The 25,473-nt window shown below is 46.9% G+C and overlaps 17 non-coding genes and 1 pseudogene across 17 annotated transcripts; all 18 read left to right on the top strand.

Moving 5' to 3' along the window:
• The first annotated feature begins 1,063 nt into the window (after positions 1–1,063).
• LOC142281556 (U2 spliceosomal RNA) lies at positions 1,064–1,254 on the top strand. The gene has a single exon (XR_012743629.1). It is a non-coding gene; the product is annotated as a U2 spliceosomal RNA (small nuclear RNA).
• Positions 1,255–2,590: 1,336 nt separating this feature from the next.
• LOC142281527 (U2 spliceosomal RNA) lies at positions 2,591–2,774 on the top strand. Its single transcript, XR_012743609.1, has one exon. It is a non-coding gene; the product is annotated as a U2 spliceosomal RNA (small nuclear RNA).
• Positions 2,775–3,891: 1,117 nt separating this feature from the next.
• On the top strand, positions 3,892–4,082 carry LOC142281555 (U2 spliceosomal RNA). The gene has a single exon (XR_012743628.1). It is a non-coding gene; the product is annotated as a U2 spliceosomal RNA (small nuclear RNA).
• Positions 4,083–5,199: 1,117 nt separating this feature from the next.
• Positions 5,200–5,390, top strand: LOC142281554 (U2 spliceosomal RNA). The gene has a single exon (XR_012743627.1). It is a non-coding gene; the product is annotated as a U2 spliceosomal RNA (small nuclear RNA).
• A 1,344-nt stretch (positions 5,391–6,734) lies between these two features.
• LOC142281533 (U2 spliceosomal RNA) lies at positions 6,735–6,905 on the top strand (annotated as a pseudogene).
• A 1,117-nt stretch (positions 6,906–8,022) lies between these two features.
• Positions 8,023–8,213, top strand: LOC142281553 (U2 spliceosomal RNA). Its single transcript, XR_012743626.1, has one exon. It is a non-coding gene; the product is annotated as a U2 spliceosomal RNA (small nuclear RNA).
• A 1,117-nt stretch (positions 8,214–9,330) lies between these two features.
• LOC142281552 (U2 spliceosomal RNA) lies at positions 9,331–9,521 on the top strand. The gene has a single exon (XR_012743625.1). It is a non-coding gene; the product is annotated as a U2 spliceosomal RNA (small nuclear RNA).
• Positions 9,522–10,638: 1,117 nt separating this feature from the next.
• On the top strand, positions 10,639–10,829 carry LOC142281551 (U2 spliceosomal RNA). The gene has a single exon (XR_012743624.1). It is a non-coding gene; the product is annotated as a U2 spliceosomal RNA (small nuclear RNA).
• Positions 10,830–12,748: 1,919 nt separating this feature from the next.
• LOC142281520 (U2 spliceosomal RNA) lies at positions 12,749–12,941 on the top strand. Its single transcript, XR_012743603.1, has one exon. It is a non-coding gene; the product is annotated as a U2 spliceosomal RNA (small nuclear RNA).
• Positions 12,942–14,058: 1,117 nt separating this feature from the next.
• On the top strand, positions 14,059–14,249 carry LOC142281550 (U2 spliceosomal RNA). The gene has a single exon (XR_012743623.1). It is a non-coding gene; the product is annotated as a U2 spliceosomal RNA (small nuclear RNA).
• Positions 14,250–15,366: 1,117 nt separating this feature from the next.
• On the top strand, positions 15,367–15,557 carry LOC142281549 (U2 spliceosomal RNA). Its single transcript, XR_012743622.1, has one exon. It is a non-coding gene; the product is annotated as a U2 spliceosomal RNA (small nuclear RNA).
• A 1,117-nt stretch (positions 15,558–16,674) lies between these two features.
• LOC142281548 (U2 spliceosomal RNA) lies at positions 16,675–16,865 on the top strand. Its single transcript, XR_012743621.1, has one exon. It is a non-coding gene; the product is annotated as a U2 spliceosomal RNA (small nuclear RNA).
• Positions 16,866–17,982: 1,117 nt separating this feature from the next.
• LOC142281547 (U2 spliceosomal RNA) lies at positions 17,983–18,173 on the top strand. Its single transcript, XR_012743620.1, has one exon. It is a non-coding gene; the product is annotated as a U2 spliceosomal RNA (small nuclear RNA).
• A 1,117-nt stretch (positions 18,174–19,290) lies between these two features.
• LOC142281545 (U2 spliceosomal RNA) lies at positions 19,291–19,481 on the top strand. The gene has a single exon (XR_012743618.1). It is a non-coding gene; the product is annotated as a U2 spliceosomal RNA (small nuclear RNA).
• Positions 19,482–20,598: 1,117 nt separating this feature from the next.
• LOC142281544 (U2 spliceosomal RNA) lies at positions 20,599–20,789 on the top strand. Its single transcript, XR_012743617.1, has one exon. It is a non-coding gene; the product is annotated as a U2 spliceosomal RNA (small nuclear RNA).
• A 1,117-nt stretch (positions 20,790–21,906) lies between these two features.
• On the top strand, positions 21,907–22,097 carry LOC142281543 (U2 spliceosomal RNA). Its single transcript, XR_012743616.1, has one exon. It is a non-coding gene; the product is annotated as a U2 spliceosomal RNA (small nuclear RNA).
• A 1,117-nt stretch (positions 22,098–23,214) lies between these two features.
• LOC142281542 (U2 spliceosomal RNA) lies at positions 23,215–23,405 on the top strand. The gene has a single exon (XR_012743615.1). It is a non-coding gene; the product is annotated as a U2 spliceosomal RNA (small nuclear RNA).
• A 1,117-nt stretch (positions 23,406–24,522) lies between these two features.
• LOC142281541 (U2 spliceosomal RNA) lies at positions 24,523–24,713 on the top strand. The gene has a single exon (XR_012743614.1). It is a non-coding gene; the product is annotated as a U2 spliceosomal RNA (small nuclear RNA).
• Positions 24,714–25,473: the final 760 nt, after the last annotated feature.

The raw sequence follows: 25,473 nt of genomic DNA, 5'->3' as shown, positions 1-25,473 counted from the left end.
TTAGCGAATTGAAATGAATTTTTATCTAACACACTTTTTACTTGCTTTATTCATCCAAATAGCAAACTCATCACCACTCAACTTCACCAACTCTGCTATGTCCCGTGCAGTATCTTGTTGTCAGTCTAATCTAGATCATGTGTAATTGAATGGAATAGATCCCTTTTGGACAAAGTGGAGTCAGATGCTGCAGTGACCACAGGTGTGAGAGGATCTACAATTGGCATCTGGTGTTATCTCTCTGCTTCCACTCCAAATAAAGTTACCTGTTGTTACCTGAACGTCAAATACTAAGAATGGGCGGCCTATGAAAGAATTAGTACTTTCATTAAGTATACTAAACCGGCTAATTGGGAATAGACAAACTGTAAAAAGCCCTCTGAGAAAGCCCCTCTCTAACCTTTGTTAGTAAGCTTTTCTGTAGCCTGCCTGTTGATGTATTTTCGGTTTGAACAGTGCACAACATGAAGAGACGGAACACTGGCGGCTTGTCACAATGCCCCCCGATGACATCACAATGGCGCTGCTGCCTAGAAAACAAGCTGCGCAGAAGAAGTTGTTCTTTGGGTGGGAGGGTGGGCTAGTGGAAGGAGGGGGCAATCTCTTTTTTTCCCGGGTGGTAGGGGGATGACAGGAGAAGGGAAGCGGGTGGTGAGAAAGGTACAGAGGGCAGGGTTTGGGGGCTGGGAAGGAAAGGGAAAAGATTAGGGTTTGGGGATGATGAAAGGGCTTTCTACGGGTAAGGATGGCAAAGGGTGGCAGTGACGGAAAGTCAGGCAACCTGTCCTGTCCGTCTTTTTGTATCGTGAATTGGAAAGACTGCAAGGGGGAGGGGAGTTGCTTGCGCCCTAAAGGAGGAGTTATTCAGATTCATTGCAGTGGGCGGCGGCTGCAAAACGCACCATTCTTCTTGTTTTTGCTCTGCAAAGCAGCCTTTTCAAGGGTTGGCTTGGGTGACAAAATGTCTTGTGTAGGCGTGGGTTTGTCTCCCTCTCGCTCTCTCTCCCTAAGATGTGTCCGGCATAGGCCAGGGTGCCACTCGAGGCCCAAACCAATTCTGGTTATCGCTTCTCGGCCTTTTGGCTAAGATCAAGTGTAGTATCTGTTCTTATCAGTTTAATATCTGATACGTCCCCTATCTGGGGACCATATATTAAATGGATTTTTAGAACAGGGAGATGGAAAAAGAGCTTGCTCTGTCCACTCCACGCATTGACCTGGTATTGCAGTACCTCCAGGAACGGTGCACCCCTTCTTAACCCAGTTTCCAAAAGCATAACTCGATTCACCTGATTCATATTAGCCCGATTAGCGAATTGAAATGAATTTTTATCTAACACACTTTTTACTTGCTTTATTCATCCAAATAGCAAACTCATCACCACTCAACTTCACCAACTCTGCTATGTCCCGTGCAGTATCTTGTTGTCAGTCTAATCTAGATCATGTGTAATTGAATGGAATAGATCCCTTTTGGACAAAGTGGAGTCAGATGCTGCAGTGACCACAGGTGTGAGAGGATCTACAATTGGCATCTGGTGTTATCTCTCTGCTTCCACTCCAAATAAAGTTACCTGTTGTTACCTGAACGTCAAATACTAAGAATGGGCGGCCTATGAAAGAATTAGTACTTTCATTAAGTATACTAAACCGGCTAATTGGGAATAGACAAACTGTAAAAAGCCCTCTGAGAAAGCCCCTCTCTAACCTTTGTTAGTAAGCTTTTCTGTAGCCTGCCTGTTGATGTATTTTCGGTTTGAACAGTGCACAACATGAAGAGACGGAACACTGGCGGCTTGTCACAATGCCCCCCGATGACATCACAATAGCGCTGCTGCCTAGAAAACAAGCTGCGCAGAAGAAGTTGTTCTTTGGGTGGGAGGGTGGGCTAGTGGAAGGAGGGGGCAATCTCTTTTTTTCCCGGGTGGTAGGGGGATGACAGGAGAAGGGAAGCGGGTGGTGAGAAAGGTACAGAGGGCAGGGTTTGGGGGCTGGGAAGGAAAGGGAAAAGATTAGGGTTTGGGGATGATGAAAGGGCTTTCTACGGGTAAGGATGGCAAAGGGTGGCAGTGACGGAAAGTCAGGCAACCTGTCCTGTCCGTCTTTTTGTATCGTGAATTGGAAAGACTGCAAGGGGGAGGGGAGTTGCTTGCGCCCTAAAGGAGGAGTTATTCAGATTCATTGCAGTGGGCGGCGGCTGCAAAACGCACCATTCTTCTTGTTTTTGCTCTGCAAAGCAGCCTTTTCAAGGGTTGGCTTGGGTGACAAAATGTCTTGTGTAGGCGTGGGTTTGTCTCCCTCTCGCTCTCTCTCCCTAAGATGTGTCCGGCATAGGCCAGGGTGCCACTCGAGGCCCAAACCAATTCTGGTTATCGCTTCTCGGCCTTTTGGCTAAGATCAAGTGTAGTCCCTTCATTGGGTTTGCCTTGGTCTTGGCTGGGAGGGGCCCGGGCTTGCACAACCGCCGGCCTCGGGGATTGTTGCGCCTTTTGGTGCTTACGTCCCTTTGTGGCTGGTGGTTCCTGGGCTCGGGAGGCGATCACCCAGGCACTGCGCTTTTGTGTGGTGGCCTGCTGGCCTTCGGGGCTACCTTGATTCTGAAAATTGCGGATGAAATCTCATCTGTTCTTATCAGTTTAATATCTGATACGTCCCCTATCTGGGGACCATATATTAAATGGATTTTTAGAACAGGGAGATGGAAAAAGAGCTTGCTCTGTCCACTCCACGCATTGACCTGGTATTGCAGTACCTCCAGGAACGGTGCACCCCTTCTTAACCCAGTTTCCAAAAGCAGAACTCGATTCACCTGATTCATATTAGCCCGATTAGCGAATTGAAATGAATTTTTATCTAACACACTTTTTACTTGCTTTATTCATCCAAATAGCAAACTCATCACCACTCAACTTCACCAACTCTGCTATGTCCCGTGCAGTATCTTGTTGTCAGTCTAATCTAGATCATGTGTAATTGAATGGAATAGATCCCTTTTGGACAAAGTGGAGTCAGATGCTGCAGTGACCACAGGTGTGAGAGGATCTACAATTGGCATCTGGTGTTATCTCTCTGCTTCCACTCCAAATAAAGTTACCTGTTGTTACCTGAACGTCAAATACTAAGAATGGGCGGCCTATGAAAGAATTAGTACTTTCATTAAGTATACTAAACCGGCTAATTGGGAATAGACAAACTGTAAAAAGCCCTCTGAGAAAGCCCCTCTCTAACCTTTGTTAGTAAGCTTTTCTGTAGCCTGCCTGTTGATGTATTTTCGGTTTGAACAGTGCACAACATGAAGAGACGGAACACTGGCGGCTTGTCACAATGCCCCCCGATGACATCACAATAGCGCTGCTGCCTAGAAAACAAGCTGCGCAGAAGAAGTTGTTCTTTGGGTGGGAGGGTGGGCTAGTGGAAGGAGGGGGCAATCTCTTTTTTTCCCGGGTGGTAGGGGGATGACAGGAGAAGGGAAGCGGGTGGTGAGAAAGGTACAGAGGGCAGGGTTTGGGGGCTGGGAAGGAAAGGGAAAAGATTAGGGTTTGGGGATGATGAAAGGGCTTTCTACGGGTAAGGATGGCAAAGGGTGGCAGTGACGGAAAGTCAGGCAACCTGTCCTGTCCGTCTTTTTGTATCGTGAATTGGAAAGACTGCAAGGGGGAGGGGAGTTGCTTGCGCCCTAAAGGAGGAGTTATTCAGATTCATTGCAGTGGGCGGCGGCTGCAAAACGCACCATTCTTCTTGTTTTTGCTCTGCAAAGCAGCCTTTTCAAGGGTTGGCTTGGGTGACAAAATGTCTTGTGTAGGCGTGGGTTTGTCTCCCTCTCGCTCTCTCTCCCTAAGATGTGTCCGGCATAGGCCAGGGTGCCACTCGAGGCCCAAACCAATTCTGGTTATCGCTTCTCGGCCTTTTGGCTAAGATCAAGTGTAGTATCTGTTCTTATCAGTTTAATATCTGATACGTCCCCTATCTGGGGACCATATATTAAATGGATTTTTAGAACAGGGAGATGGAAAAAGAGCTTGCTCTGTCCACTCCACGCATTGACCTGGTATTGCAGTACCTCCAGGAACGGTGCACCCCTTCTTAACCCAGTTTCCAAAAGCAGAACTCGATTCACCTGATTCATATTAGCCCGATTAGCGAATTGAAATGAATTTTTATCTAACACACTTTTTACTTGCTTTATTCATCCAAATAGCAAACTCATCACCACTCAACTTCACCAACTCTGCTATGTCCCGTGCAGTATCTTGTTGTCAGTCTAATCTAGATCATGTGTAATTGAATGGAATAGATCCCTTTTGGACAAAGTGGAGTCAGATGCTGCAGTGACCACAGGTGTGAGAGGATCTACAATTGGCATCTGGTGTTATCTCTCTGCTTCCACTCCAAATAAAGTTACCTGTTGTTACCTGAACGTCAAATACTAAGAATGGGCGGCCTATGAAAGAATTAGTACTTTCATTAAGTATACTAAACCGGCTAATTGGGAATAGACAAACTGTAAAAAGCCCTCTGAGAAAGCCCCTCTCTAACCTTTGTTAGTAAGCTTTTCTGTAGCCTGCCTGTTGATGTATTTTCGGTTTGAACAGTGCACAACATGAAGAGACGGAACACTGGCGGCTTGTCACAATGCCCCCCGATGACATCACAATAGCGCTGCTGCCTAGAAAACAAGCTGCGCAGAAGAAGTTGTTCTTTGGGTGGGAGGGTGGGCTAGTGGAAGGAGGGGGCAATCTCTTTTTTTCCCGGGTGGTAGGGGGATGACAGGAGAAGGGAAGCGGGTGGTGAGAAAGGTACAGAGGGCAGGGTTTGGGGGCTGGGAAGGAAAGGGAAAAGATTAGGGTTTGGGGATGATGAAAGGGCTTTCTACGGGTAAGGATGGCAAAGGGTGGCAGTGACGGAAAGTCAGGCAACCTGTCCTGTCCGTCTTTTTGTATCGTGAATTGGAAAGACTGCAAGGGGGAGGGGAGTTGCTTGCGCCCTAAAGGAGGAGTTATTCAGATTCATTGCAGTGGGCGGCGGCTGCAAAACGCACCATTCTTCTTGTTTTTGCTCTGCAAAGCAGCCTTTTCAAGGGTTGGCTTGGGTGACAAAATGTCTTGTGTAGGCGTGGGTTTGTCTCCCTCTCGCTCTCTCTCCCTAAGATGTGTCCGGCATAGGCCAGGGTGCCACTCGAGGCCCAAACCAATTCTGGTTATCGCTTCTCGGCCTTTTGGCTAAGATCAAGTGTAGTATCTGTTCTTATCAGTTTAATATCTGATACGTCCCCTATCTGGGGACCATATATTAAATGGATTTTTAGAACAGGGAGATGGAAAAAGAGCTTGCTCTGTCCACTCCACGCATTGACCTGGTATTGCAGTACCTCCAGGAACGGTGCACCCCTTCTTAACCCAGTTTCCAAAAGCAGAACTCGATTCACCTGATTCATATTAGCCCGATTAGCGAATTGAAATGAATTTTTATCTAACACACTTTTTACTTGCTTTATTCATCCAAATAGCAAACTCATCACCACTCAACTTCACCAACTCTGCTATGTCCCGTGCAGTATCTTGTTGTCAGTCTAATCTAGATCATGTGTAATTGAATGGAATAGATCCCTTTTGGACAAAGTGGAGTCAGATGCTGCAGTGACCACAGGTGTGAGAGGATCTACAATTGGCATCTGGTGTTATCTCTCTGCTTCCACTCCAAATAAAGTTACCTGTTGTTACCTGAACGTCAAATACTAAGAATGGGCGGCCTATGAAAGAATTAGTACTTTCATTAAGTATACTAAACCGGCTAATTGGGAATAGACAAACTGTAAAAAGCCCTCTGAGAAAGCCCCTCTCTAACCTTTGTTAGTAAGCTTTTCTGTAGCCTGCCTGTTGATGTATTTTCGGTTTGAACAGTGCACAACATGAAGAGACGGAACACTGGCGGCTTGTCACAATGCCCCCCGATGACATCACAATAGCGCTGCTGCCTAGAAAACAAGCTGCGCAGAAGAAGTTGTTCTTTGGGTGGGAGGGTGGGCTAGTGGAAGGAGGGGGCAATCTCTTTTTTTCCCGGGTGGTAGGGGGATGACAGGAGAAGGGAAGCGGGTGGTGAGAAAGGTACAGAGGGCAGGGTTTGGGGGCTGGGAAGGAAAGGGAAAAGATTAGGGTTTGGGGATGATGAAAGGGCTTTCTACGGGTAAGGATGGCAAAGGGTGGCAGTGACGGAAAGTCAGGCAACCTGTCCTGTCCGTCTTTTTGTATCGTGAATTGGAAAGACTGCAAGGGGGAGGGGAGTTGCTTGCGCCCTAAAGGAGGAGTTATTCAGATTCATTGCAGTGGGCGGCGGCTGCAAAACGCACCATTCTTCTTGTTTTTGCTCTGCAAAGCAGCCTTTTCAAGGGTTGGCTTGGGTGACAAAATGTCTTGTGTAGGCGTGGGTTTGTCTCCCTCTCGCTCTCTCTCCCTAAGATGTGTCCGGCATAGGCCAGGGTGCCACTCGAGGCCCAAACCAATTCTGGTTATCGCTTCTCGGCCTTTTGGCTAAGATCAAGTGTAGTTTGGGAGGGTACTACCTTGGTTGGTGCTGAAAGGTGCCAGGGTATTGCACAACTGCTGGCCTTGGGGGAGTGTGCATCGTAGGATGTCATAGCCCTCTTGTGACGGACAGTTACCTGGGCAACGAGAGGCGGTCACTTTATTATTTTCAAACTCATCCTTCAAAAAAAAAAAAAAAAAAAAAAAAAAAAAAAAAAAAAAAAAAAAAAATCTGTTCTTATCAGTTTAATATCTGATACGTCCCCTATCTGGGGACCATATATTAAATGGATTTTTAGAACAGGGAGATGGAAAAAGAGCTTGCTCTGTCCACTCCACGCATTGACCTGGTATTGCAGTACCTCCAGGAACGGTGCACCCCTTCTTAACCCAGTTTCCAAAAGCAGAACTCGATTCACCTGATTCATATTAGCCCGATTAGCAAATTGAAATGAATTTTTATCTAACACACTTTTTACTTGCTTTATTCATCCAAATAGCAAACTCATCACCACTCAACTTCACCAACTCTGCTATGTCCCGTGCAGTATCTTGTTGTCAGTCTAATCTAGATCATGTGTAATTGAATGGAATAGATCCCTTTTGGACAAAGTGGAGTCAGATGCTGCAGTGACCACAGGTGTGAGAGGATCTACAATTGGCATCTGGTGTTATCTCTCTGCTTCCACTCCAAATAAAGTTACCTGTTGTTACCTGAACGTCAAATACTAAGAATGGGCGGCCTATGAAAGAATTAGTACTTTCATTAAGTATACTAAACCGGCTAATTGGGAATAGACAAACTGTAAAAAGCCCTCTGAGAAAGCCCCTCTCTAACCTTTGTTAGTAAGCTTTTCTGTAGCCTGCCTGTTGATGTATTTTCGGTTTGAACAGTGCACAACATGAAGAGACGGAACACTGGCGGCTTGTCACAATGCCCCCCGATGACATCACAATAGCGCTGCTGCCTAGAAAACAAGCTGCGCAGAAGAAGTTGTTCTTTGGGTGGGAGGGTGGGCTAGTGGAAGGAGGGGGCAATCTCTTTTTTTCCCGGGTGGTAGGGGGATGACAGGAGAAGGGAAGCGGGTGGTGAGAAAGGTACAGAGGGCAGGGTTTGGGGGCTGGGAAGGAAAGGGAAAAGATTAGGGTTTGGGGATGATGAAAGGGCTTTCTACGGGTAAGGATGGCAAAGGGTGGCAGTGACGGAAAGTCAGGCAACCTGTCCTGTCCGTCTTTTTGTATCGTGAATTGGAAAGACTGCAAGGGGGAGGGGAGTTGCTTGCGCCCTAAAGGAGGAGTTATTCAGATTCATTGCAGTGGGCGGCGGCTGCAAAACGCACCATTCTTCTTGTTTTTGCTCTGCAAAGCAGCCTTTTCAAGGGTTGGCTTGGGTGACAAAATGTCTTGTGTAGGCGTGGGTTTGTCTCCCTCTCGCTCTCTCTCCCTAAGATGTGTCCGGCATAGGCCAGGGTGCCACTCGAGGCCCAAACCAATTCTGGTTATCGCTTCTCGGCCTTTTGGCTAAGATCAAGTGTAGTATCTGTTCTTATCAGTTTAATATCTGATACGTCCCCTATCTGGGGACCATATATTAAATGGATTTTTAGAACAGGGAGATGGAAAAAGAGCTTGCTCTGTCCACTCCACGCATTGACCTGGTATTGCAGTACCTCCAGGAACGGTGCACCCCTTCTTAACCCAGTTTCCAAAAGCAGAACTCGATTCACCTGATTCATATTAGCCCGATTAGCGAATTGAAATGAATTTTTATCTAACACACTTTTTACTTGCTTTATTCATCCAAATAGCAAACTCATCACCACTCAACTTCACCAACTCTGCTATGTCCCGTGCAGTATCTTGTTGTCAGTCTAATCTAGATCATGTGTAATTGAATGGAATAGATCCCTTTTGGACAAAGTGGAGTCAGATGCTGCAGTGACCACAGGTGTGAGAGGATCTACAATTGGCATCTGGTGTTATCTCTCTGCTTCCACTCCAAATAAAGTTACCTGTTGTTACCTGAACGTCAAATACTAAGAATGGGCGGCCTATGAAAGAATTAGTACTTTCATTAAGTATACTAAACCGGCTAATTGGGAATAGACAAACTGTAAAAAGCCCTCTGAGAAAGCCCCTCTCTAACCTTTGTTAGTAAGCTTTTCTGTAGCCTGCCTGTTGATGTATTTTCGGTTTGAACAGTGCACAACATGAAGAGACGGAACACTGGCGGCTTGTCACAATGCCCCCCGATGACATCACAATAGCGCTGCTGCCTAGAAAACAAGCTGCGCAGAAGAAGTTGTTCTTTGGGTGGGAGGGTGGGCTAGTGGAAGGAGGGGGCAATCTCTTTTTTTCCCGGGTGGTAGGGGGATGACAGGAGAAGGGAAGCGGGTGGTGAGAAAGGTACAGAGGGCAGGGTTTGGGGGCTGGGAAGGAAAGGGAAAAGATTAGGGTTTGGGGATGATGAAAGGGCTTTCTACGGGTAAGGATGGCAAAGGGTGGCAGTGACGGAAAGTCAGGCAACCTGTCCTGTCCGTCTTTTTGTATCGTGAATTGGAAAGACTGCAAGGGGGAGGGGAGTTGCTTGCGCCCTAAAGGAGGAGTTATTCAGATTCATTGCAGTGGGCGGCGGCTGCAAAACGCACCATTCTTCTTGTTTTTGCTCTGCAAAGCAGCCTTTTCAAGGGTTGGCTTGGGTGACAAAATGTCTTGTGTAGGCGTGGGTTTGTCTCCCTCTCGCTCTCTCTCCCTAAGATGTGTCCGGCATAGGCCAGGGTGCCACTCGAGGCCCAAACCAATTCTGGTTATCGCTTCTCGGCCTTTTGGCTAAGATCAAGTGTAGTATCTGTTCTTATCAGTTTAATATCTGATACGTCCCCTATCTGGGGACCATATATTAAATGGATTTTTAGAACAGGGAGATGGAAAAAGAGCTTGCTCTGTCCACTCCACGCATTGACCTGGTATTGCAGTACCTCCAGGAACGGTGCACCCCTTCTTAACCCAGTTTCCAAAAGCAGAACTCGATTCACCTGATTCATATTAGCCCGATTAGCGAATTGAAATGAATTTTTATCTAACACACTTTTTACTTGCTTTATTCATCCAAATAGCAAACTCATCACCACTCAACTTCACCAACTCTGCTATGTCCCGTGCAGTATCTTGTTGTCAGTCTAATCTAGATCATGTGTAATTGAATGGAATAGATCCCTTTTGGACAAAGTGGAGTCAGATGCTGCAGTGACCACAGGTGTGAGAGGATCTACAATTGGCATCTGGTGTTATCTCTCTGCTTCCACTCCAAATAAAGTTACCTGTTGTTACCTGAACGTCAAATACTAAGAATGGGCGGCCTATGAAAGAATTAGTACTTTCATTAAGTATACTAAACCGGCTAATTGGGAATAGACAAACTGTAAAAAGCCCTCTGAGAAAGCCCCTCTCTAACCTTTGTTAGTAAGCTTTTCTGTAGCCTGCCTGTTGATGTATTTTCGGTTTGAACAGTGCACAACATGAAGAGACGGAACACTGGCGGCTTGTCACAATGCCCCCCGATGACATCACAATAGCGCTGCTGCCTAGAAAACAAGCTGCGCAGAAGAAGTTGTTCTTTGGGTGGGAGGGTGGGCTAGTGGAAGGAGGGGGCAATCTCTTTTTTTCCCGGGTGGTAGGGGGATGACAGGAGAAGGGAAGCGGGTGGTGAGAAAGGTACAGAGGGCAGGGTTTGGGGGCTGGGAAGGAAAGGGAAAAGATTAGGGTTTGGGGATGATGAAAGGGCTTTCTACGGGTAAGGATGGCAAAGGGTGGCAGTGACGGAAAGTCAGGCAACCTGTCCTGTCCGTCTTTTTGTATCGTGAATTGGAAAGACTGCAAGGGGGAGGGGAGTTGCTTGCGCCCTAAAGGAGGAGTTATTCAGATTCATTGCAGTGGGCGGCGGCTGCAAAACGCACCATTCTTCTTGTTTTTGCTCTGCAAAGCAGCCTTTTCAAGGGTTGGCTTGGGTGACAAAATGTCTTGTGTAGGCGTGGGTTTGTCTCCCTCTCGCTCTCTCTCCCTAAGATGTGTCCGGCATAGGCCAGGGTGCCACTCGAGGCCCAAACCAATTCTGGTTATCGCTTCTCGGCCTTTTGGCTAAGATCAAGTGTAGTATCTGTTCTTATCAGTTTAATATCTGATACGTCCCCTATCTGGGGACCATATATTAAATGGATTTTTAGAACAGGGAGATGGAAAAAGAGCTTGCTCTGTCCACTCCACGCATTGACCTGGTATTGCAGTACCTCCAGGAACGGTGCACCCCTTCTTAACCCAGTTTCCAAAAGCAGAACTCGATTCACCTGATTCATATTAGCCCGATTAGCGAATTGAAATGAATTTTTATCTAACACACTTTTTACTTGCTTTATTCATCCAAATAGCAAACTCATCACCACTCAACTTCACCAACTCTGCTATGTCCCGTGCAGTATCTTGTTGTCAGTCTAATCTAGATCATGTGTAATTGAATGGAATAGATCCCTTTTGGACAAAGTGGAGTCAGATGCTGCAGTGACCACAGGTGTGAGAGGATCTACAATTGGCATCTGGTGTTATCTCTCTGCTTCCACTCCAAATAAAGTTACCTGTTGTTACCTGAACGTCAAATACTAAGAATGGGCGGCCTATGAAAGAATTAGTACTTTCATTAAGTATACTAAACCGGCTAATTGGGAATAGACAAACTGTAAAAAGCCCTCTGAGAAAGCCCCTCTCTAACCTTTGTTAGTAAGCTTTTCTGTAGCCTGCCTGTTGATGTATTTTCGGTTTGAACAGTGCACAACATGAAGAGACGGAACACTGGCGGCTTGTCACAATGCCCCCCGATGACATCACAATAGCGCTGCTGCCTAGAAAACAAGCTGCGCAGAAGAAGTTGTTCTTTGGGTGGGAGGGTGGGCTAGTGGAAGGAGGGGGCAATCTCTTTTTTTCCCGGGTGGTAGGGGGATGACAGGAGAAGGGAAGCGGGTGGTGAGAAAGGTACAGAGGGCAGGGTTTGGGGGCTGGGAAGGAAAGGGAAAAGATTAGGGTTTGGGGATGATGAAAGGGCTTTCTACGGGTAAGGATGGCAAAGGGTGGCAGTGACGGAAAGTCAGGCAACCTGTCCTGTCCGTCTTTTTGTATCGTGAATTGGAAAGACTGCAAGGGGGAGGGGAGTTGCTTGCGCCCTAAAGGAGGAGTTATTCAGATTCATTGCAGTGGGCGGCGGCTGCAAAACGCACCATTCTTCTTGTTTTTGCTCTGCAAAGCAGCCTTTTCAAGGGTTGGCTTGGGTGACAAAATGTCTTGTGTAGGCGTGGGTTTGTCTCCCTCTCGCTCTCTCTCCCTAAGATGTGTCCGGCATAGGCCAGGGTGCCACTCGAGGCCCAAACCAATTCTGGTTATCGCTTCTCGGCCTTTTGGCTAAGATCAAGTGTAGTGTTGTTCGAAGAGGTGGTTTAAGCTCCAGGCCACCTTAGTACAATGATACAATGCACACTGGAAGGTTGCGCTTGCTAGTACTCTGGGTGGATAGTATATTCATCTAGAGGAAAACATGGCCCTACCAGGATCGAGGCTATTAGACTGAGTAAGGGTGGGGGGCTATGGTACAACGTGCCCCAGGACTGACGACCCTGGAGTGAGTCTGAGCTTGCTGGCTTGGGACCCCGGCAAGCCTTGGGCTCTGTAGCACACCGTACCTTGCCTTTTCATACTTTTTGAGCATATTACCCTATCCCGGCCTTCTGGCTAGGAAGGGAAATTTTTATAATCCCGGTCGGAGGTCTGGTCAGCTTTGGGCTGAGAAACTAACACCCGGTTGGAGGTCTGGGTCAGCTTCGGCTGAGAAACCAACACCCGGTTGGAGGTCTGGGTCAGCTTCGGCTGAGAAACCAACACCCGGTTGGAGGTCCGGTTAGCCTTGGGCTGAGAAACCAACACCGGTTGACGGTCCGGGCAGTTTCGGCTGCGAAACCAACAACTAGTAGCTCTCTACTCCACTTGGGTAAGATGCCTGGGTGGACGCTGGGAGCAACGACAAGGCTCAACCAGGCTTCGGCTTGGGGGAGCACCGAAGATCCCTGACCCTTGCTGTGGCCTTCTGGCTCGGAGGGACGGGGTTGATTTTTGGGGACCCTCTCCTCACGGTGGGGTCCACACGAATCCTAGCCTTTGCACTGTTTTTGGTGTGACTTCGGTCATGCATTTTTTGTGGTGCTTTGGAAAGCTTCATTAAATCAAAAATCTGTTCTTATCAGTTTAATATCTGATACGTCCCCTATCTGGGGACCATATATTAAATGGATTTTTAGAACAGGGAGATGGAAAAAGAGCTTGCTCTGTCCACTCCACGCATTGACCTGGTATTGCAGTACCTCCAGGAACGGTGCACCCCTTCTTAACCCAGTTTCCAAAAGCAGAACTCGATTCACCTGATTCATATTAGCCCGATTAGCGAATTGAAATGAATTTTTATCTAACACACTTTTTACTTGCTTTATTCATCCAAATAGCAAACTCATCACCACTCAACTTCACCAACTCTGCTATGTCCCGTGCAGTATCTTGTTGTCAGTCTAATCTAGATCATGTGTAATTGAATGGAATAGATCCCTTTTGGACAAAGTGGAGTCAGATGCTGCAGTGACCACAGGTGTGAGAGGATCTACAATTGGCATCTGGTGTTATCTCTCTGCTTCCACTCCAAATAAAGTTACCTGTTGTTACCTGAACGTCAAATACTAAGAATGGGCGGCCTATGAAAGAATTAGTACTTTCATTAAGTATACTAAACCGGCTAATTGGGAATAGACAAACTGTAAAAAGCCCTCTGAGAAAGCCCCTCTCTAACCTTTGTTAGTAAGCTTTTCTGTAGCCTGCCTGTTGATGTATTTTCGGTTTGAACAGTGCACAACATGAAGAGACGGAACACTGGCGGCTTGTCACAATGCCCCCCGATGACATCACAATAGCGCTGCTGCCTAGAAAACAAGCTGCGCAGAAGAAGTTGTTCTTTGGGTGGGAGGGTGGGCTAGTGGAAGGAGGGGGCAATCTCTTTTTTTCCCGGGTGGTAGGGGGATGACAGGAGAAGGGAAGCGGGTGGTGAGAAAGGTACAGAGGGCAGGGTTTGGGGGCTGGGAAGGAAAGGGAAAAGATTAGGGTTTGGGGATGATGAAAGGGCTTTCTACGGGTAAGGATGGCAAAGGGTGGCAGTGACGGAAAGTCAGGCAACCTGTCCTGTCCGTCTTTTTGTATCGGGAATTGGAAAGACTGCAAGGGGGAGGGGAGTTGCTTGCGCCCTAAAGGAGGAGTTATTCAGATTCATTGCAGTGGGCGGCGGCTGCAAAACGCACCATTCTTCTTGTTTTTGCTCTGCAAAGCAGCCTTTTCAAGGGTTGGCTTGGGTGACAAAATGTCTTGTGTAGGCGTGGGTTTGTCTCCCTCTCGCTCTCTCTCCCTAAGATGTGTCCGGCATAGGCCAGGGTGCCACTCGAGGCCCAAACCAATTCTGGTTATCGCTTCTCGGCCTTTTGGCTAAGATCAAGTGTAGTATCTGTTCTTATCAGTTTAATATCTGATACGTCCCCTATCTGGGGACCATATATTAAATGGATTTTTAGAACAGGGAGATGGAAAAAGAGCTTGCTCTGTCCACTCCACGCATTGACCTGGTATTGCAGTACCTCCAGGAACGGTGCACCCCTTCTTAACCCAGTTTCCAAAAGCAGAACTCGATTCACCTGATTCATATTAGCCCGATTAGCGAATTGAAATGAATTTTTATCTAACACACTTTTTACTTGCTTTATTCATCCAAATAGCAAACTCATCACCACTCAACTTCACCAACTCTGCTATGTCCCGTGCAGTATCTTGTTGTCAGTCTAATCTAGATCATGTGTAATTGAATAGAATAGATCCCTTTTGGACAAAGTGGAGTCAGATGCTGCAGTGACCACAGGTGTGAGAGGATCTACAATTGGCATCTGGTGTTATCTCTCTGCTTCCACTCCAAATAAAGTTACCTGTTGTTACCTGAACGTCAAATACTAAGAATGGGCGGCCTATGAAAGAATTAGTACTTTCATTAAGTATACTAAACCGGCTAATTGGGAATAGACAAACTGTAAAAAGCCCTCTGAGAAAGCCCCTCTCTAACCTTTGTTAGTAAGCTTTTCTGTAGCCTGCCTGTTGATGTATTTTCGGTTTGAACAGTGCACAACATGAAGAGACGGAACACTGGCGGCTTGTCACAATGCCCCCCGATGACATCACAATAGCGCTGCTGCCTAGAAAACAAGCTGCGCAGAAGAAGTTGTTCTTTGGGTGGGAGGGTGGGCTAGTGGAAGGAGGGGGCAATCTCTTTTTTTCCCGGGTGGTAGGGGGATGACAGGAGAAGGGAAGCGGGTGGTGAGAAAGGTACAGAGGGCAGGGTTTGGGGGCTGGGAAGGAAAGGGAAAAGATTAGGGTTTGGGGATGATGAAAGGGCTTTCTACGGGTAAGGATGGCAAAGGGTGGCAGTGACGGAAAGTCAGGCAACCTGTCCTGTCCGTCTTTTTGTATCGTGAATTGGAAAGACTGCAAGGGGGAGGGGAGTTGCTTGCGCCCTAAAGGAGGAGTTATTCAGATTCATTGCAGTGGGCGGCGGCTGCAAAACGCACCATTCTTCTTGTTTTTGCTCTGCAAAGCAGCCTTTTCAAGGGTTGGCTTGGGTGACAAAATGTCTTGTGTAGGCGTGGGTTTGTCTCCCTCTCGCTCTCTCTCCCTAAGATGTGTCCGGCATAGGCCAGGGTGCCACTCGAGGCCCAAACCAATTCTGGTTATCGCTTCTCGGCCTTTTGGCTAAGATCAAGTGTAGTATCTGTTCTTATCAGTTTAATATCTGATACGTCCCCTATCTGGGGACCATATATTAAATGGATTTTTAGAACAGGGAGATGGAAAAAGAGCTTGCTCTGTCCACTCCACGCATTGACCTGGTATTGCAGTACCTCCAGGAACGGTGCACCCCTTCTTAACCCAGTTTCCAAAAGCAGAACTCGATTCACCTGATTCATATTAGCCCGATTAGCGAATTGAAATGAATTTTTATCTAACACACTTTTTACTTGCTTTATTCATCCAAATAGCAAACTCATCACCACTCAACTTCACCAACTCTGCTATGTCCCGTGCAGTATCTTGTTGTCAGTCTAATCTAGATCATGTGTAATTGAATGGAATAGATCCCTTTTGGACAAAGTGGAGTCAGATGCTGCAGTGACCACAGGTGTGAGAGGATCTACAATTGGCATCTGGTGTTATCTCTCTGCTTCCACTCCAAATAAAGTTACCTGTTGTTACCTGAACGTCAAATACTAAGAATGGGCGGCCTATGAAAGAATTAGTACTTTCATTAAGTATACTAAACCGGCTAATTGGGAATAGACAAACTGTAAAAAGCCCTCTGAGAAAGCCCCTCTCTAACCTTTGTTAGTAAGCTTTTCTGTAGCCTGCCTGTTGATGTATTTTCGGTTTGAACAGTGCACAACATGAAGAGACGGAACACTGGCGGCTTGTCACAATGCCCCCCGATGACATCACAATAGCGCTGCTGCCTAGAAAACAAGCTGCGCAGAAGAAGTTGTTCTTTGGGTGGGAGGGTGGGCTAGTGGAAGGAGGGGGCAATCTCTTTTTTTCCCGGGTGGTAGGGGGATGACAGGAGAAGGGAAGCGGGTGGTGAGAAAGGTACAGAGGGCAGGGTTTGGGGGCTGGGAAGGAAAGGGAAAAGATTAGGGTTTGGGGATGATGAAAGGGCTTTCTACGGGTAAGGATGGCAAAGGGTGGCAGTGACGGAAAGTCAGGCAACCTGTCCTGTCCGTCTTTTTGTATCGTGAATTGGAAAGACTGCAAGGGGGAGGGGAGTTGCTTGCGCCCTAAAGGAGGAGTTATTCAGATTCATTGCAGTGGGCGGCGGCTGCAAAACGCACCATTCTTCTTGTTTTTGCTCTGCAAAGCAGCCTTTTCAAGGGTTGGCTTGGGTGACAAAATGTCTTGTGTAGGCGTGGGTTTGTCTCCCTCTCGCTCTCTCTCCCTAAGATGTGTCCGGCATAGGCCAGGGTGCCACTCGAGGCCCAAAGCAATTCTGGTTATCGCTTCTCGGCCTTTTGGCTAAGATCAAGTGTAGTATCTGTTCTTATCAGTTTAATATCTGATACGTCCCCTATCTGGGGACCATATATTAAATGGATTTTTAGAACAGGGAGATGGAAAAAGAGCTTGCTCTGTCCACTCCACGCATTGACCTGGTATTGCAGTACCTCCAGGAACGGTGCACCCCTTCTTAACCCAGTTTCCAAAAGCAGAACTCGATTCACCTGATTCATATTAGCCCGATTAGCGAATTGAAATGAATTTTTATCTAACACACTTTTTACTTGCTTTATTCATCCAAATAGCAAACTCATCACCACTCAACTTCACCAACTCTGCTATGTCCCGTGCAGTATCTTGTTGTCAGTCTAATCTAGATCATGTGTAATTGAATGGAATAGATCCCTTTTGGACAAAGTGGAGTCAGATGCTGCAGTGACCACAGGTGTGAGAGGATCTACAATTGGCATCTGGTGTTATCTCTCTGCTTCCACTCCAAATAAAGTTACCTGTTGTTACCTGAACGTCAAATACTAAGAATGGGCGGCCTATGAAAGAATTAGTACTTTCATTAAGTATACTAAACCGGCTAATTGGGAATAGACAAACTGTAAAAAGCCCTCTGAGAAAGCCCCTCTCTAACCTTTGTTAGTAAGCTTTTCTGTAGCCTGCCTGTTGATGTATTTTCGGTTTGAACAGTGCACAACATGAAGAGACGGAACACTGGCGGCTTGTCACAATGCCCCCCGATGACATCACAATAGCGCTGCTGCCTAGAAAACAAGCTGCGCAGAAGAAGTTGTTCTTTGGGTGGGAGGGTGGGCTAGTGGAAGGAGGGGGCAATCTCTTTTTTTCCCGGGTGGTAGGGGGATGACAGGAGAAGGGAAGCGGGTGGTGAGAAAGGTACAGAGGGCAGGGTTTGGGGGCTGGGAAGGAAAGGGAAAAGATTAGGGTTTGGGGATGATGAAAGGGCTTTCTACGGGTAAGGATGGCAAAGGGTGGCAGTGACGGAAAGTCAGGCAACCTGTCCTGTCCGTCTTTTTGTATCGTGAATTGGAAAGACTGCAAGGGGGAGGGGAGTTGCTTGCGCCCTAAAGGAGGAGTTATTCAGATTCATTGCAGTGGGCGGCGGCTGCAAAACGCACCATTCTTCTTGTTTTTGCTCTGCAAAGCAGCCTTTTCAAGGGTTGGCTTGGGTGACAAAATGTCTTGTGTAGGCGTGGGTTTGTCTCCCTCTCGCTCTCTCTCCCTAAGATGTGTCCGGCATAGGCCAGGGTGCCACTCGAGGCCCAAACCAATTCTGGTTATCGCTTCTCGGCCTTTTGGCTAAGATCAAGTGTAGTATCTGTTCTTATCAGTTTAATATCTGATACGTCCCCTATCTGGGGACCATATATTAAATGGATTTTTAGAACAGGGAGATGGAAAAAGAGCTTGCTCTGTCCACTCCACGCATTGACCTGGTATTGCAGTACCTCCAGGAACGGTGCACCCCTTCTTAACCCAGTTTCCAAAAGCAGAACTCGATTCACCTGATTCATATTAGCCCGATTAGCGAATTGAAATGAATTTTTATCTAACACACTTTTTACTTGCTTTATTCATCCAAATAGCAAACTCATCACCACTCAACTTCACCAACTCTGCTATGTCCCGTGCAGTATCTTGTTGTCAGTCTAATCTAGATCATGTGTAATTGAATGGAATAGATCCCTTTTGGACAAAGTGGAGTCAGATGCTGCAGTGACCACAGGTGTGAGAGGATCTACAATTGGCATCTGGTGTTATCTCTCTGCTTCCACTCCAAATAAAGTTACCTGTTGTTACCTGAACGTCAAATACTAAGAATGGGCGGCCTATGAAAGAATTAGTACTTTCATTAAGTATACTAAACCGGCTAATTGGGAATAGACAAACTGTAAAAAGCCCTCTGAGAAAGCCCCTCTCTAACCTTTGTTAGTAAGCTTTTCTGTAGCCTGCCTGTTGATGTATTTTCGGTTTGAACAGTGCACAACATGAAGAGACGGAACACTGGCGGCTTGTCACAATGCCCCCCGATGACATCACAATAGCGCTGCTGCCTAGAAAACAAGCTGCGCAGAAGAAGTTGTTCTTTGGGTGGGAGGGTGGGCTAGTGGAAGGAGGGGGCAATCTCTTTTTTTCCCGGGTGGTAGGGGGATGACAGGAGAAGGGAAGCGGGTGGTGAGAAAGGTACAGAGGGCAGGGTTTGGGGGCTGGGAAGGAAAGGGAAAAGATTAGGGTTTGGGGATGATGAAAGGGCTTTCTACGGGTAAGGATGGCAAAGGGTGGCAGTGACGGAAAGTCAGGCAACCTGTCCTGTCCGTCTTTTTGTATCGTGAATTGGAAAGACTGCAAGGGGGAGGGGAGTTGCTTGCGCCCTAAAGGAGGAGTTATTCAGATTCATTGCAGTGGGCGGCGGCTGCAAAACGCACCATTCTTCTTGTTTTTGCTCTGCAAAGCAGCCTTTTCAAGGGTTGGCTTGGGTGACAAAATGTCTTGTGTAGGCGTGGGTTTGTCTCCCTCTCGCTCTCTCTCCCTAAGATGTGTCCGGCATAGGCCAGGGTGCCACTCGAGGCCCAAACCAATTCTGGTTATCGCTTCTCGGCCTTTTGGCTAAGATCAAGTGTAGTATCTGTTCTTATCAGTTTAATATCTGATACGTCCCCTATCTGGGGACCATATATTAAATGGATTTTTAGAACAGGGAGATGGAAAAAGAGCTTGCTCTGTCCACTCCACGCATTGACCTGGTATTGCAGTACCTCCAGGAACGGTGCACCCCTTCTTAACCCAGTTTCCAAAAGCAGAACTCGATTCACCTGATTCATATTAGCCCGATTAGCGAATTGAAATGAATTTTTATCTAACACACTTTTTACTTGCTTTATTCATCCAAATAGCAAACTCATCACCACTCAACTTCACCAACTCTGCTATGTCCCGTGCAGTATCTTGTTGTCAGTCTAATCTAGATCATGTGTAATTGAATGGAATAGATCCCTTTTGGACAAAGTGGAGTCAGATGCTGCAGTGACCACAGGTGTGAGAGGATCTACAATTGGCATCTGGTGTTATCTCTCTGCTTCCACTCCAAATAAAGTTACCTGTTGTTACCTGAACGTCAAATACTAAGAATGGGCGGCCTATGAAAGAATTAGTACTTTCATTAAGTATACTAAACCGGCTAATTGGGAATAGACAAACTGTAAAAAGCCCTCTGAGAAAGCCCCTCTCTAACCTTTGTTAGTAAGCTTTTCTGTAGCCTGCCTGTTGATGTATTTTCGGTTTGAACAGTGCACAACATGAAGAGACGGAACACTGGCGGCTTGTCACAATGCCCCCCGATGACATCACAATAGCGCTGCTGCCTAGAAAACAAGCTGCGCAGAAGAAGTTGTTCTTTGGGTGGGAGGGTGGGCTAGTGGAAGGAGGGTGCAATCTCTTTTTTTCCCGGGTGGTAGGGGGATGACAGGAGAAGGGAAGCGGGTGGTGAGAAAGGTACAGAGGGCAGGGTTTGGGGGCTGGGAAGGAAAGGGAAAAGATTAGGGTTTGGGGATGATGAAAGGGCTTTCTACGGGTAAGGATGGCAAAGGGTGGCAGTGACGGAAAGTCAGGCAACCTGTCCTGTCCGTCTTTTTGTATCGTGAATTGGAAAGACTGCAAGGGGGAGGGGAGTTGCTTGCGCCCTAAAGGAGGAGTTATTCAGATTCATTGCAGTGGGCGGCGGCTGCAAAACGCACCATTCTTCTTGTTTTTGCTCTGCAAAGCAGCCTTTTCAAGGGTTGGCTTGGGTGACAAAATGTCTTGTGTAGGCGTGGGTTTGTCTCCCTCTCGCTCTCTCTCCCTAAGATGTGTCCGGCATAGGCCAGGGTGCCACTCGAGGCCCAAACCAATTCTGGTTATCGCTTCTCGGCCTTTTGGCTAAGATCAAGTGTAGTATCTGTTCTTATCAGTTTAATATCTGATACGTCCCCTATCTGGGGACCATATATTAAATGGATTTTTAGAACAGGGAGATGGAAAAAGAGCTTGCTCTGTCCACTCCACGCATTGACCTGGTATTGCAGTACCTCCAGGAACGGTGCACCCCTTCTTAACCCAGTTTCCAAAAGCAGAACTCGATTCACCTGATTCATATTAGCCCGATTAGCGAATTGAAATGAATTTTTATCTAACACACTTTTTACTTGCTTTATTCATCCAAATAGCAAACTCATCACCACTCAACTTCACCAACTCTGCTATGTCCCGTGCAGTATCTTGTTGTCAGTCTAATCTAGATCATGTGTAATTGAATGGAATAGATCCCTTTTGGACAAAGTGGAGTCAGATGCTGCAGTGACCACAGGTGTGAGAGGATCTACAATTGGCATCTGGTGTTATCTCTCTGCTTCCACTCCAAATAAAGTTACCTGTTGTTACCTGAACGTCAAATACTAAGAATGGGCGGCCTATGAAAGAATTAGTACTTTCATTAAGTATACTAAACCGGCTAATTGGGAATAGACAAACTGTAAAAAGCCCTCTGAGAAAGCCCCTCTCTAACCTTTGTTAGTAAGCTTTTCTGTAGCCTGCCTGTTGATGTATTTTCGGTTTGAACAGTGCACAACATGAAGAGACGGAACACTGGCGGCTTGTCACAATGCCCCCCGATGACATCACAATAGCGCTGCTGCCTAGAAAACAAGCTGCGCAGAAGAAGTTGTTCTTTGGGTGGGAGGGTGGGCTAGTGGAAGGAGGGGGCAATCTCTTTTTTTCCCGGGTGGTAGGGGGATGACAGGAGAAGGGAAGCGGGTGGTGAGAAAGGTACAGAGGGCAGGGTTTGGGGGCTGGGAAGGAAAGGGAAAAGATTAGGGTTTGGGGATGATGAAAGGGCTTTCTACGGGTAAGGATGGCAAAGGGTGGCAGTGACGGAAAGTCAGGCAACCTGTCCTGTCCGTCTTTTTGTATCGTGAATTGGAAAGACTGCAAGGGGGAGGGGAGTTGCTTGCGCCCTAAAGGAGGAGTTATTCAGATTCATTGCAGTGGGCGGCGGCTGCAAAACGCACCATTCTTCTTGTTTTTGCTCTGCAAAGCAGCCTTTTCAAGGGTTGGCTTGGGTGACAAAATGTCTTGTGTAGGCGTGGGTTTGTCTCCCTCTCGCTCTCTCTCCCTAAGATGTGTCCGGCATAGGCCAGGGTGCCACTCGAGGCCCAAACCAATTCTGGTTATCGCTTCTCGGCCTTTTGGCTAAGATCAAGTGTAGTATCTGTTCTTATCAGTTTAATATCTGATACGTCCCCTATCTGGGGACCATATATTAAATGGATTTTTAGAACAGGGAGATGGAAAAAGAGCTTGCTCTGTCCACTCCACGCATTGACCTGGTATTGCAGTACCTCCAGGAACGGTGCACCCCTTCTTAACCCAGTTTCCAAAAGCAGAACTCGATTCACCTGATTCATATTAGCCCGATTAGCGAATTGAAATGAATTTTTATCTAACACACTTTTTACTTGCTTTATTCATCCAAATAGCAAACTCATCACCACTCAACTTCACCAACTCTGCTATGTCCCGTGCAGTATCTTGTTGTCAGTCTAATCTAGATCATGTGTAATTGAATGGAATAGATCCCTTTTGGACAAAGTGGAGTCAGATGCTGCAGTGACCACAGGTGTGAGAGGATCTACAATTGGCATCTGGTGTTATCTCTCTGCTTCCACTCCAAATAAAGTTACCTGTTGTTACCTGAACGTCAAATACTAAGAATGGGCGGCCTATGAAAGAATTAGTACTTTCATTAAGTATACTAAACCGGCTAATTGGGAATAGACAAACTGTAAAAAGCCCTCTGAGAAAGCCCCTCTCTAACCTTTGTTAGTAAGCTTTTCTGTAGCCTGCCTGTTGATGTATTTTCGGTTTGAACAGTGCACAACATGAAGAGACGGAACACTGGCGGCTTGTCACAATGCCCCCCGATGACATCACAATAGCGCTGCTGCCTAGAAAACAAGCTGCGCAGAAGAAGTTGTTCTTTGGGTGGGAGGGTGGGCTAGTGGAAGGAGGGGGCAATCTCTTTTTTTCCCGGGTGGTAGGGGGATGACAGGAGAAGGGAAGCGGGTGGTGAGAAAGGTACAGAGGGCAGGGTTTGGGGGCTGGGAAGGAAAGGGAAAAGATTAGGGTTTGGGGATGATGAAAGGGCTTTCTACGGGTAAGGATGGCAAAGGGTGGCAGTGACGGAAAGTCAGGCAACCTGTCCTGTCCGTCTTTTTGTATCGTGAATTGGAAAGACTGCAAGGGGGAGGGGAGTTGCTTGCGCCCTAAAGGAGGAGTTATTCAGATTCATTGCAGTGGGCGGCGGCTGCAAAACGCACCATTCTTCTTGTTTTTGCTCTGCAAAGCAGCCTTTTCAAGGGTTGGCTTGGGTGACAAAATGTCTTGTGTAGGCGTGGGTTTGTCTCCCTCTCGCTCTCTCTCCCTAAGATGTGTCCGGCATAGGCCAGGGTGCCACTCGAGGCCCAAACCAATTCTGGTTATCGCTTCTCGGCCTTTTGGCTAAGATCAAGTGTAGTATCTGTTCTTATCAGTTTAATATCTGATACGTCCCCTATCTGGGGACCATATATTAAATGGATTTTTAGAACAGGGAGATGGAAAAAGAGCTTGCTCTGTCCACTCCACGCATTGACCTGGTATTGCAGTACCTCCAGGAACGGTGCACCCCTTCTTAACCCAGTTTCCAAAAGCAGAACTCGATTCACCTGATTCATATTAGCCCGATTAGCGAATTGAAATGAATTTTTATCTAACACACTTTTTACTTGCTTTATTCATCCAAATAGCAAACTCATCACCACTCAACTTCACCAACTCTGCTATGTCCCGTGCAGTATCTTGTTGTCAGTCTAATCTAGATCATGTGTAATTGAATGGAATAGATCCCTTTTGGACAAAGTGGAGTCAGATGCTGCAGTGACCACAGGTGTGAGAGGATCTACAATTGGCATCTGGTGTTATCTCTCTGCTTCCACTCCAAATAAAGTTACCTGTTGTTACCTGAACGTCAAATACTAAGAATGGGCGGCCTATGAAAGAATTAGTACTTTCATTAAGTATACTAAACCGGCTAATTGGGAATAGACAAACTGTAAAAAGCCCTCTGAGAAAGCCCCTCTCTAACCTTTGTTAGTAAGCTTTTCTGTAGCCTGCCTGTTGATGTATTTTCGGTTTGAACAGTGCACAACATGAAGAGACGGAACACTGGCGGCTTGTCACAATGCCCCCCGATGACATCACAATAGCGCTGCTGCCTAGAAAACAAGCTGCGCAGAAGAAGTTGTTCTTTGGGTGGGAGGGTGGGCTAGTGGAAGGAGGGGGCAATCTCTTTTTTTCCCGGGTGGTAGGGGGATGACAGGAGAAGGGAAGCGGGTGGTGAGAAAGGTACAGAGGGCAGGGTTTGGGGGCTGGGAAGGAAAGGGAAAAGATTAGGGTTTGGGGATGATGAAAGGGCTTTCTACGGGTAAGGATGGCAAAGGGTGGCAGTGACGGAAAGTCAGGCAACCTGTCCTGTCCGTCTTTTTGTATCGTGAATTGGAAAGACTGCAAGGGGGAGGGGAGTTGCTTGCGCCCTAAAGGAGGAGTTATTCAGATTCATTGCAGTGGGCGGCGGCTGCAAAACGCACCATTCTTCTTGTTTTTGCTCTGCAAAGCAGCCTTTTCAAGGGTTGGCTTGGGTGACAAAATGTCTTGTGTAGGCGTGGGTTTGTCTCCCTCTCGCTCTCTCTCCCTAAGATGTGTCCGGCATAGGCCAGGGTGCCACTCGAGGCCCAAACCAATTCTGGTTATCGCTTCTCGGCCTTTTGGCTAAGATCAAGTGTAGTATCTGTTCTTATCAGTTTAATATCTGATACGTCCCCTATCTGGGGACCATATATTAAATGGATTTTTAGAACAGGGAGATGGAAAAAGAGCTTGCTCTGTCCACTCCACGCATTGACCTGGTATTGCAGTACCTCCAGGAACGGTGCACCCCTTCTTAACCCAGTTTCCAAAAGCAGAACTCGATTCACCTGATTCATATTAGCCCGATTAGCGAATTGAAATGAATTTTTATCTAACACACTTTTTACTTGCTTTATTCATCCAAATAGCAAACTCATCACCACTCAACTTCACCAACTCTGCTATGTCCCGTGCAGTATCTTGTTGTCAGTCTAATCTAGATCATGTGTAATTGAATGGAATAGATCCCTTTTGGACAAAGTGGAGTCAGATGCTGCAGTGACCACAGGTGTGAGAGGATCTACAATTGGCATCTGGTGTTATCTCTCTGCTTCCACTCCAAATAAAGTTACCTGTTGTTACCTGAACGTCAAATACTAAGAATGGGCGGCCTATGAAAGAATTAGTACTTTCATTAAGTATACTAAACCGGCTAATTGGGAATAGACAAACTGTAAAAAGCCCTCTGAGAAAGCCCCTCTCTAACCTTTGTTAGTAAGCTTTTCTGTAGCCTGCCTGTTGATGTATTTTCGGTTTGAACAGTGCACAACATGAAGAGACGGAACACTGGCGGCTTGTCACAATGCCCCCCGATGACATCACAATAGCGCTGCTGCCTAGAAAACAAGCTGCGCAGAAGAAGTTGTTCTTTGGGTGGGAGGGTGGGCTAGTGGAAGGAGGGGGCAATCTCTTTTTTTCCCGGGTGGTAGGGGGATGACAGGAGAAGGGAAGCGGGTGGTGAGAAAGGTACAGAGGGCAGGGTTTGGGGGCTGGGAAGGAAAGGGAAAAGATT

Source organism: Anomaloglossus baeobatrachus, unplaced genomic scaffold (assembly GCF_048569485.1).
Source record: "Anomaloglossus baeobatrachus isolate aAnoBae1 unplaced genomic scaffold, aAnoBae1.hap1 Scaffold_475, whole genome shotgun sequence".
Lineage (NCBI taxonomy): Eukaryota > Metazoa > Chordata > Amphibia > Anura > Aromobatidae > Anomaloglossus > Anomaloglossus baeobatrachus.
Note: the sequence above shows the minus strand (reverse complement) of the source record. Positions and strands in the feature narration are given on the sequence as shown.